This window comes from Schistocerca serialis, chromosome 2 (assembly GCF_023864345.2).
Source record: "Schistocerca serialis cubense isolate TAMUIC-IGC-003099 chromosome 2, iqSchSeri2.2, whole genome shotgun sequence".
NCBI lineage: Eukaryota > Metazoa > Arthropoda > Insecta > Orthoptera > Acrididae > Schistocerca > Schistocerca serialis.
In genome coordinates this window covers 424,004,701-424,014,693 of record NC_064639.1, presented here as the reverse complement: position 1 = coordinate 424,014,693, position 9,993 = coordinate 424,004,701, and the positions used below count along the sequence as shown (strand labels likewise).

At 43.8% G+C, this 9,993-nt stretch overlaps 1 non-coding gene across 1 annotated transcript; it reads right to left on the bottom strand.

The window, feature by feature from the left end:
• Window positions 1–7,138: 7,138 nt before the first annotated feature.
• Trnas-cga (transfer RNA serine (anticodon CGA)) lies at window positions 7,139–7,213 on the bottom strand. Its single transcript has one exon. It is a non-coding gene; the product is annotated as a tRNA-Ser (tRNA).
• Window positions 7,214–9,993: the final 2,780 nt, after the last annotated feature.

The window sequence follows — 9,993 nt, the reverse complement described above, 5'->3', positions numbered from 1 at the left end:
AGACTTTACTTCAATCAGATGCAGCAGCGAAACCAAGATCATTTCACACAAGTGTGGCAGTTGCTGCATGGATCTCTTTCAGACAATACGTACACGTTTACAAGAAAAATTAGTTACTCCGGATGTGGTCTAGGGAAGTGGTAGATGGCCATTAGTATAGGTTACAATCAGAGGACAGTGCTCCTTGGAATCTCAGGCTTTTCACTATTTTTATGCTGTCTAAGATGAAATGTTATCCGTTGAAAACTGCAGTATTATTCCATCATTTCTAGACAAAAAATATGACTGCAGCAAGAATAGGCAACTATTTAGAAAGTTTACTAACAGTAAAAGGAAATCCAATGTTTAATTAATCATAACTGGAGGTAATCATGTGATACAAATAATCGAGTGTAAGAGTGCGAAAGAGTATCGCGTAGAACGTGTCTTACTTAGGTTGTGATAAAGCAAACCGCAGGCCGTGTCATATTTGTACGTTGCTTGTAGAAACAGAGCATTGACTGACACTCTGCTTGTACTAGAATACTGATCAGGATAAATGCTATCTGCTGAGAAATTAGACTCCTCATAGTAGAAAAGAGGATGTGATACGTACCATGTTGTATTAACAGCAGGCTTTGTTCGCTTACAAAGGTGAGCAACAACTTTCATAGTAATAATAACATTAATAATAATAATAACAATAATGATACATTCCACCAGCTCGTTTTTCATTCATAGGACAAAAACAAGGACAAACATAACTGGTACAGTGCTTAATTATTTAAATAATGAACGACACGACTGCAAGCTTTCTAAAAACCTCAGTTACGATGAACTAAATTGAAATAACATTCTCATTGCCTTGTTTGAGCAACAGTTGAAAGCAGAAGGTTCAGACTGATGTAGGTTGCAGTATTCACGCACCAATGAAGAGACACGTACAGTGCGGCGAGTTGCAGCAAACAAGTAATGGGATTGAAGACTTACTTCTGCTACGTACTACTATATCTAGTACTACATAATAATATTAATAATAATAATAATAATAATAATTCCTGGCATTATTAAGCGATCTAAATATTTTCAAAAAGTTTTTAAAACTTTTCTCACAATTTTTTTAATAATCAAGATCGCAAATAAAAACTCATAAAATAATGACAAGTTTCACCTGTTCATTACAACCACCTTCCGATCAGTTTTCGTAAATCTTTTTGAAAGTAATACTAATAGCAGTAACGAATCGCTCATTCCGTAATTATAAGGGTAGAAAAGTAAGATATTATGAAAATGTGAACTGTAAGCGAGAAACACATTGAGGTAGACTGCTCCAGTCACAAACTTCGAAAAATGAAAAATATTTATTGGAATAATACGGTAAAAAGTACGTTCAAGAACAAGGTACGTATTAGAGGAAAGAACATTAGCTGTTGTTTGAAGCAGGGGCTGTGGTTCAGTTCTCTGATATTGTGATTTCTTGATACACAAGGATTTAGACAAGGAGGCTTTGTAGTGGGGTGGTAGAGAAAGGATTTCGCTGGTGGGGAAGTGTGTTGACGCTATTCCAACAAGAGATTTGTTGATCAGATAGCACTGTATTATTAATGAATAATGGATTACTAAGAAATAATACGAGGAGCCTTCAGTAAGGAACGCAACACTTTTCCGAAAGCAGGTTGATTTTAGTCTAGATTCCAATACTACATATCATTCCCCACTCTTTTGGCTACAATACCGTATTCCTCAAAATAATCTCCTTACGGCCTTACACGACCTTACTGGGAGGGTCTGTTCGCCCACATGGTGTTACACTACTTGTCGGAGCCAACGTCTTGTTACGTGAATAACATCCCCATATCCAGCTGTTACTTTCCGCGAAGTGCATCCTTCATTAAGCCAAACAGATGGAAATCAGAAGGTGCGACGTCGGGCTGTAAGGTGGACGAGGAAGAATAGTCCAATGAAGTTTTGTGAGTTTCTCTCGGGTATGCAGACTTGTGTGACGCCTTGCATTGTGATGGGGAAGGAAAAGTTCAGTTGCACTTTTGTGGCAACGATCACGCTGAAGTGGTTTCTTCAATTTGCTGAGGGTAGCACAATAATCTTCGGAGTTGATTGTTGCGCCATGCGGTAGGACATCAAGCAGAACAGACCTTTCACGGTCACAGAAGACCGTCGCCATGACTTCACCGGCTGAGAGCGCGGCTTTGAACTGTTGCTTCGGAGGGAAGATGGTGTGGCGCCACTCCATGGATTGCCATTTTGTTTCAATTTCTAAGCGATGAAACCACATTTCATCACGTTTGATGATGTTCGACCAAAAATGAGCACGATGAACCTCGTAATGGGTAAGAAATTCCGCACACATGATCCTTCATTGCTCTTTATGGTCCTCCGTGGCGACGAAGCCAATGGGCACACACCTCTGGGTACCCTGTTGGTGCCAAGAGAGACATCCAATTGAGAAGTGAACTGTTTGTTTGTGATCCGTCGACTGCGTAGAGTGAGAGTGTGCACACGTTACAACATTGCTGGAATGACAGCTGTGTGCGGCTGGTCGGCACACGAGAGGTCGGACAGGTTTGTGCGAGCTTGTTGGGATGATAGAGTCTCGCTCAACGACTCAACGTGCTTTCGTTCACTTCCAGGTCTTCAAAGACATTCTGCAAGCGCTTATGAATACCTGCGATGCTCTGGTTTTCCGCCAAAAGAAACTCAATGACAGCTCTCTGTTTGGAACGCTCCTTCGCTACAGACGCCATTTTGAAGGCTACGTATAGCGCCGTCACCTACCGCTGTGAAACTATAGGGGCTGAAGCCAAAATATTCCACGATATCCCACAACAAATTCCTCATTTTGTCAACCGAAATATATCGAGAAAAAATGTGTTCCATTAAGTATTGAACGGCCCTGGTAATTTCTTATTATTACGTTCATTTGTCACTGAGGATCTACGCCTACTGCGAATTTCACTTATCCAGGTGTGTGCCTTTATTCCCTTTCCTGGGTAAAGAAGCGCGCTCGGCGAGTTTGACGCTAACCACCTGTGAACGCCGTCACTGTGCCGGCGGACAGGGCCCTGGCGGCGCGCAGCTGGCGTCCATCAATCACCGCCCGGCCGGTGGCTGGGCCTGCGCATGCGCGGGCCGACAAATTAATTACTCCGCACCGGCTGGCCGGATAAATAATGAGCCTGCAGCCGCTGCGTGACGCGCCGCCCCCGCAGTACGGCTTCCTGCTGCCCGCGTCGATCCCTCTGAAGAAATAACACGTCGCTCCACACTTTCCCGACATATACGTTAGCGGGACCTCACTCGGCAGTCGCTTCAGACAGGTGATCTCAGACGAGAAGCAAGTGATACATCATCAGGGCAACTGCTTGTCCACTGTTTACTGTGGGATGTGTTGTAGTTAGTTCTTTGAATGATAGCAGTTTAGGCTTTGGCTCTTACGAAGCCGTGCACGAAGGTTACCACCTAGCACCTTAAATTTAATTGATGCATTCTGAAAGGGCAGAACGGCAGTTGAAGGTGTCAGAGAAACATATCTGACGCTGCGGTTAGCAGTGGAAAGAAAAATAAAGGAAAGTCGTAGTGTTTGTGAAGGTAGTAAGTGCTTAGCCAGTATAACATAGAAAACGAGGGTCCAGAATCGTAAATAATCTGTACTACCACATGGAGGCAAGTTGTTTGACATAAGCTATATATTTGATACATAATTTTTAAAGGGGAAACGATGTTAGCAAAAATCTCGAAAATTTCTTGTCCAACTTACTTCAAATACTTACACGATACTCTAAAAAAACATTATGACGCACATTAGTTACATTAATAAAACATGAATGATTCACTTGACATTTTCCAAAATGCTATGGCAGATTTTTAAACAATTATATACAGGAATCCTGTTAGAACTGACTGTAAGAAAGAAAACGCAATGCTGTGCTGCGAAAATGTGCGGTTTAAAAAAGGTTATTTTAGGCTAGTGAAGCCAAGATTGCGGATCAAGCACGAACTAGAAAATGGATCCAGATTTAGATGTGTTGTTACTATGTATGCAATCTAGAGACGTAAAAAAAATAAAACAATACGGAAAATGCACTTGATGGTATGCAACAAGAATTTGTTACGTGTAAATACTAAGGTGGCTGAGAATTCAAAAACTAAAGTTGGCTCCATAGCCTAGGAGTAAACACTGTTATTTTTATTAAAAACACGGGATCTTCAACAAAAGTACTCCACTGCCGTTAATACTCATGCGGAAGAAGACTTTCGAATTTTACATGTGGAATACATATTTGTGTGGATCTGATTTTAGGATCCTGAGAAAAAACGGACAAGAAGAAACTACCCTTGAAATTTAGTGCAACAAAAGGAAGTTAAAAATTAAATGGATAGTTAATATGAGAAATGGAGAGATACATTTATAGCATAATCCTCTACTGAAAAGTGACTGAGAGTAATATTTACAATAGGTGTGTAACACTTTTCTTCTTCGTGTGGTTTAAAAAATTCGATGTGCATCGAAAATGAAACCTGTCCTCGCAGTTCATATCCTTGCACGTTTATCCGCGTGTTCACATCATCATTTATATTTAAGATAACAATATATAAAGTTCGCGATGGTTTTTATTCTCTCACAAAGAGGAAATAATATTGCTAGAAGAGCGATTCAAAGCCACGGACACACAAGATGCCCATCATCTGAACGCAGGCCTTCTAACGTAACACTGAGGCACTGTTCTAGCTGGCAAACGCTTTCCTCCTCAGATGTGTCTGCAGCGGGTCGAAATCAACTAATTTTTACATTTCTAGCAAACTACGAAGTTGCAGTCCTGACATATATCAATAAAAATTGCTTACTTTCGAATATTATAACGATTTCATTTGGTCCGAAAAGGATTCTCCATCATGAGCTTTGACCTATAACATTTTCTGAGATCGGTCCGTGGTGTCTTAAACCCTTTCCCGGAGATGCTATCGAGTGTATCCCGACTATTGGACGGAAGCTTCGACGAAATCGGTCATTTGATGCAGGTTATATCTCTGTAACCAATATGTTGCGGCAATGTATCTTATCGTAATATCAACGTACGAGTATGTCCACATTACCAGAATAAAGAGGTGAGTCCCTGCTGGTGAAGTACTGAACGCTCCCGTCATCCGCAGGAAAACCCCATGTTGCGTTCATCTTATGATGGCTATGTATCCTACGTCGCGAGGACAATATGCTCTAAAACTCAAAAGTGGCGACAAGAAGTGGATCGTTATACAAGGAGTCGCAAGAGAAATGTCATCACCAGGATTTTCAACGGTTGCCTCTGCCAGGGCTATTTACCATCCTCCTGTAAGATTAGTAAGGCTCGTGCCAATTTCCAACCCGGTCAAAGTTTTAAGTCAACCAAGAAATCACCAGTACATTAACCTCTTATCCACCATGGTCAAGTTTTTCAAACGGGTATTACTGCAACGAGTGAAACTCCTTCTCACCAGTCATGACATCATATGGCCAAACCAATTTGCCTTCAATCCATACCTCTCTGCGAAGCTGTAACTGCTCTGGGTCTCAGAAAACATCGCCTGCAGTCTCAACCGTCCCAACCATACATCAGCGGTATTCATGGACGTGGAGAAGGCATACGATAGGGCCTGGAAAGAAAAACTTCTCATTCAGCTACTGAATCTCCACATTTTTCCGGAGTACCTGTTGAAGATTATTTCTAGCTTCCTACCGGACCGTCGATTTTTATCGAGATTTTTTGGGGGGGGGGGAGGGGGGGGGGGGGAGCAGCGACCTACCATCAAGGCTTTGCAGCAAGGAATTCCACGGGTCTGAGTGCTGTCCCATACACTAGTTGTAATCGATGTTAGCGGTGTACCTGTGCTTGTAAGTGGTGCTTGCACATTTCACCAACGATACAGCACTGGTCACCATCAGTCGACGAGTTACTGCCGCGATCCACAGAATGCAGCACCAACTCAACCTCGTGGCTAACTGGCTGGCCGACCACCTCATTCAGTTCACCGACGAAAAAAGGAGGGCCATAATGTTTATATATCGCAGACCCGGCCTTCCAGACAGGCTAGTGTTGAGTGGAACAGAAATCACGTGGACAAAACGCGTCCTGTACCTCGGCGTGCATTTCGACCACAAGCTGCTCTTCAAACTCCACCTGACTGAGAAGAGAACGAAAATCCTTGGACTGTCCACCAGCTCTCTCCACTCTTGGTCAGCACATGTATGAACGTCCATACAAAACGCCGCCTCTATAAAGACACAGTCCTTCTGGCCCTGTTGTTTGGGTGCTCCACCTGGGGGATGACGTGTGCATCCAACATCAAACTACTGCAGGTTTTCCAAAATCGATGCTTTCTGATCATCGTTGGAGCACCTAGGTGGTTCAGGATCCGTGACCTGCAACAGGAACTTGACATGCTGACTGTCCAGGAACTTATCATTTCCCATACACACAAACGTTTGGACAAAGTGGACGGACTGAGGTGTTCGACAAGACACCTGGACTACATGGGAACAGTTGCCCCTGCACACTAGCACAACATCCAAGCAAGGCGCCACAATAAAATGTGGAAGAAAGTCAAATGAAATCAACCCACACCTCACATTGCCTCATCCACCACCCCAAAAGGGCTGAAGGACCTTTCCGAGCCGACAGCTCTTCTTATGAATTGCCCATTTATCTCCAGGAGGCCCAACCACCAAGGGCTTTAGAGACCAACCACCACAAAAAAGAAAAATGGTCAATAATCAGGGATATGACAGGAAACATCATTCGAAGGAAAAAGGTCAAGTAAGCATGGGCTGTAAAATGAATATCTCAAGAATTGAACACTTCTTCATCTTCGAACCTGCGAAAGAAATCGTACTGCCTACTTTAGGAGGAGGTTGTATGGCCCAAAACAAAAAGCTGTCTAGTAAATATGGTCTCACAGATACCTTATGAGCTATGAACACTTGTTCAGTTCAAGAGATGAGTTTGACAGTAGCGAAGATCAGTAAGTGCTTATAGCTGTTGAGGTACGTATTTTAGAGCCATTGTTTACTTGACCATTTTCTCTTGTTTTGATCCGCACTATAACCTCCCAAAATATGGAGCTTGAAATAGAATAGATTTAAAACTCCCTGGCAGATTAAAACTGTGTGCCGGACCGAGACTCGAACTCGGGACCTTTGCCTTTCGCGGGCAAGCGCTCTACCAACTGAGCTACCCAAGCACGACTCACGGCCCGTCCTCACAGATTTACTTCTGCCAGTACCTCGTCTCCTACGTTCCAAACTTTACAGAAGCTCTCCTGCGAACCTTGCGGAGCTAGCACTCCTGAAAGAAAAGATATTGCCGAGACATGGCTTAGCCACAGCCTGGGGGATGTTTCCAGAATGAGATTTTCACTCTGCAGCGGAGTGTGCGCTGATATGAAACTTCCCGGCAGATTAAAACTGTGTGCCGGACCGAGACTCGAACTCGGGACCTTTGTCTTTTGCCGGCAAGTGCTCTACGAACTGAGCTACCCAAGCACGACTCATGCCCCGTCCTCACAGCTTTACTTCTGCCAGTACCTCGTCTCCTACCTTCCAAACTTTCTGCAAACATCCCCCAGGCTGTGGCTAAGCCATGTCTTCGCAGTATCCTTTCTTTCAGGAGTGCTAGTTCTGCAAGGTTCGCAGGAGAGCTTCTGTAAAGTTTGGAAGGTAGGAGACGAGGTACTGGCAGAAGTAAAGCTGTGAGTACCGGGCGTGAGTCGTGTTTCGGTAGCTCAGTTGGTAGGGCACTTGCCCGCGGAAGGCAAAGGTACCGAGTTCGAGACTCGGTCCGGAACACACTTTTAATCTGCCAGGAAGTTTCATATCAGCGCACACTTCGCTGCAGAGTGAAAATCTCATTCCAGAATAGATTCAATTCAGAATATCAAGAATGAAGTGCTCATAGCTCTTGAGGAATGCATTTCAGAGCTCATGTTTACTAGTCATATCTCCTTCGAATGATCATTCCTGTCATATCACTGAATATTGACCGTTCCTCCTGGCGACACCCTGCACAGTTTCACAGCCTCCACAGGTACATTGTATCTGGCAGTGTCAGCGCTTACAATTTTCTGTGTAATTTCAGTTGCATTTAGACAGACGTAAATGGTATCGACATAATCGGGTGACAAGTTTTATTTCTAAACGGCGCAAACAGTGATTAGATATTGGATCCAACAGGACAGGCGACTCTCGCGACAAACATTGTTCTTTTATTAGACATGGAACGCCACGGTTTCCTGAGATTCTATATCCTGCACAAGGGAACTATTTCCTTTTTGTATTGGAGCTAAAAGACAAGCGTTGTGCTGGAGGAACTTCACACCTGCTGTTCCTGCGCAGTTTTGCCAGTTTTGGGCCGCGTGGGAAATTCGGCGCCCGCTTCCGCCGGGGCGTATTTGTGTATACATGGCTGCCTGCGGGCGGGCGGAGGCCACGTCGGCATATTGGCCGGTCGCGCAGGCGGCGGAGTTTGCCGGGCAGGACGAGGCGGCCGTCTTGTCAGCAGGCGCCCGCCCGCCCCGCCAATTCCTATGCGCGGGCCCAGCCAGCTGCAGCGTTATGAGATTCCCGCTAGCGCGAGCGAGGTAAATCCGGCGTCGCAGCAACTTTACTGCCAGCCGTGTTCACCCGAGCCGGCGAGACGACGCCGAGCTCAAGAACCAATCTGGAATTTCCGTCTCCATTACAACAAGCAAGTTTAACGGATCAACTACTCCGTACAGTTTCTCATTTACGAAAATCGGGGCGGGAAATGTATCTGCGGGCTTACACAATTTAAATTAAGTTTTAAAACTAAACACATCTTACACAAGGAGTAGGATAGATCACAAGTAAAGGGGTCGATCTGTATTCAGAGAAACCTGGTTCACATTACAGACCTTCGATGGCGCCTATGCTGTAGCAGTTTAAGTTTCATATGTCGTTGCGTTTCGTTGTTGTTATTATTCTAAAATGTGTATATTCCTCCTCTAAAGGAGAGACAAGACTCCGAAAAACCCACCTGTCGACAGATCTACGTAGCAGATGGACAATACGATTATAGCAGGCCAAGTGTGACCGTAAATAAATAAAGTTTCTTATGCAAAGTCTTATGATTGCTACATGAACCATTCGCAAGTATAAATAGGTGCTCCGCTACTCGTGGCTAAAAGTGAAAGGTCGTGAAAATCATCCTTCTGGTCACAAAATCAAAACAGTGTTAAAAATATTCCATGGGCCATCCAACGGAAGTGTGTGACGGTAAGGACGCCGTCTTGTGCTTCAGAGGAGCTAACAGACTATTCATAACAAATTAAAGATGAGTTGTTAAACGTGCACATTTAATCTGACATCATTAATCTCTCTAGGCAAGTAATACCAGTCAGGTTCCTTTCAGAGTAAGCTGATACAATAGCGACATATTTAGCTATCATATAAAACCCCTCGCTCGTAGAAAGATCCGTACACAAAGTCTGGAAAGTTACACACGTCGAACCAACACCCAAGAAGGGAAACAGGAATACTCCTCTGACTTACAGACTCACATCACTAACGTCAATCTGCAGAAACGATTTATTAAAACAAAGATTCAGAAAGTAGCGTTTTTGTGAAACACAACTACCTATTTATTCTCCCGCCGAGGTAATAAGTCCTATCGAGAGGAGAATTCAAAGTAATTCCATATTTTTAGATTTCCAGAAGCGTTTTGACATCTTTCCTCACGACGGACTTGTAATTAAATTGCCTGCCTATGAAGGACTCTCTATATTGTATCACTGCATCCGTCATTTCCTGTCAGAAAGGTCAAAGGTCGCAGTTCATAATAACTGACGGAAAGTAATCGAGTAAAACATAAGTGATATCTGGCGTTCCCTGGTTCTGATATACATAAATGATTTAAGAGGCAATCCGAAGAGCCCACTTCGCCTGTTTGCAGATAAATAAAAATGTCGTGTGACTAGGGCCTCCCATCAGCTAGAGCGTTCGCCAGG